This window comes from Mandrillus leucophaeus, unplaced genomic scaffold, assembly GCF_000951045.1.
Source record: "Mandrillus leucophaeus isolate KB7577 unplaced genomic scaffold, Mleu.le_1.0 Scaffold180, whole genome shotgun sequence".
In the NCBI taxonomy this organism is placed as follows: Eukaryota; Metazoa; Chordata; class Mammalia; order Primates; family Cercopithecidae; genus Mandrillus; species Mandrillus leucophaeus.
In genome coordinates, this window is record NW_012101810.1 from 1,121,738 (window position 1) to 1,123,899 (window position 2,162).

At 54.5% G+C, this 2,162-nt stretch overlaps 1 protein-coding gene across 1 annotated transcript in view; it reads right to left on the bottom strand.

Moving 5' to 3' along the window:
* The window catches only part of UNCX (UNC homeobox), a 49,913-nt gene that overhangs the window by 46,918 nt on the left and 833 nt on the right, over window positions 1–2,162 (bottom strand). The gene's annotated exons all lie outside the window — the stretch shown is intronic.

Sequence of the window (2,162 nt, forward strand, 5' to 3'; positions counted from 1 at the left end):
GGCCCGGAGCCCGCGCCTCCCCGCCGTCGCCGCCTCCCCGCCCCTCCGCAAATCACTAATAGATTTCCCTTTAAAACATTCAGCGCCGTGTTGTGGGGATTTTTCACCAGAAATGCTGTACTCTCTGAACCTTTAAAGTGATGTTGCTCCAATTACAGAGAGACATTGAGCGGCAAATAGACTGATCCAATAATAGGAGATTCATCATCCGCTTTTCCGAAACTGTCACATTGAATTTAAAACTACAAGGTTTCTCATCTCCTCCTCTCGGGCTGCAGGCGGCGGGAGAGGAGGAAGGAGGAGGAGGAGGAGGAGGAGGAGGAGGAGAAGGAGGGCGATCCCGAAAGAGAAGAACTACAGAATGTAGCACCCTGTCAATAAACAGGCGTAATTAATGCCCTCTCTGATTGATTGGCAGTCGCCCTATCTACAAAGATAGAGGTGGGGGAGCTGCGGAGGCGCCCTGACCCCCATCCCCATAAAGCCTGGGCGCAGAGGAGGAGAGAGGGGTGGGGGGAGGAGGGGAAAAGTAACTTTGGGGTGGGGCCTATCCGCCCCCACCCCCTTACACGCTCGAATAAAAATAAATACATCTGCTCTGACTCGGCCTCTGAAGGATGGGGCTGAGGCACCCAACCCATTTATTATAATTAAATTATGTTCTCAGAGAAGTGTCACTTCCTTCTCTGCTATAAAATATTGATAGACTCAAAGCTAAATCATTAAAGGATATATTCTTAAATAAGCAGCAAATCAGGATTGTGGGCAGCAAGGAAAGAAATCAGGGGATGTCGGTCCATCTCTCTCCTTTGTAAAAAAGTTTGTCAGAGGGGTGGTCGCATTTGGCTGCGGGACCCCGGTGCTGGACCAGTTGGGTTAGGGTCACCTCTCCATCAGTGAGTGCCCCGAGGCTCGGCCAGCTCAGGGAGGGGAAGAAAGGAGAGCTCCGGCCTGGGCTGGGCCAGTCTCCGGAGCCACCACCACCCCAGGGCAAAGCGACAGACCAATTGGCTTTGGGTATGACTAAGTGACTTGGGTCAGGCCTCCGAGTCCTAGCCGGGGTGAGAGGGAAGGGCAGGCCGGGACAGTGCGCATCTGTGCCTCCCTCCTGGTCAGGTGCCCGTGCCTTGGGGGGTAGCGAAGTGCCCGGAACTGCTCAGGAGGGGAATGCTGGGGGTGGGGGGCACAAGGCCACCCCGTCCCGCCACACGACTGCCTGTCCCTGCGACTGGACCCACAGTCTGGCCCTGTTCCTAACTGAAGGTCGCCGACGGGCCGATCCACGCTGACTCCGACTTTAATGACCCTCTTGTCTCTCCTTGCGGGAGAGGAGAGGACGGTGCAGGGTTGAGGACCAGGCCCAGCTTATCCGGGAGACCGAGAGGCGGCCTGGAATTTGGGAACCCCCCTCCCTGTTTCCAGTCTCACTAGGAAAACGCTGCAAGTATTAATTCCGAGGTCAGAGGCCAAGAGCACTACTTTTCGCCATAATTTAATTTCTGTCTCTATAAATACTAAATGTAAACTCTGTCCATCCGACTCGATTTTGCCAGCAGCCACGAGCGCCTGGTCTTCTGTCGGGTTCGCGAGGAGGAATGCGCGCGGCGCGTGTTTCTGAATACAGAGCTGTAATCTATTCGGCCCGAGGGGAGGGCAGAGGAGGGGCGGGCGCCGGCCGAGCTCCCTCGCCCATCTCTCTTTATTATAATGAATTAATTCGACTTTATTTATCCCATTTTCTGGAGCTGACAGAATGTTAATTTGAGTTGAAATTTCGCTCGCCTCTCACTCTCTGACCCCTGGCCTTCAGATTGGCGTGTTGTAATAACCTGAATCTTTCAACAGAGGCCCTGATAATTGTTACCTTATTAGCATGCAAATTGTTTAATTAATATTATTATGAAGAAGCATACAATCCGTCCGTCACTTGACCTCAAGAGCGAGTCCGCGCCGCAGCGGCTCCGTGCATCTCAATGCGCCCATTTCAATCGCCCTGTGTTTTTCATGTTGTCGGGCCGGCTCGCGCTCCGAAAATCTCCTCGAGTGTTTGAGAGGGGCCTTTAATGACGGTGGGGGCAGCCGGGACGACCCCCACCCAGCTCGAGAGCTCTTCAGAGGCCCTCGGCTGCGGCGGCGCCGCGGGGAGTCGTTCGGCTCCTGCT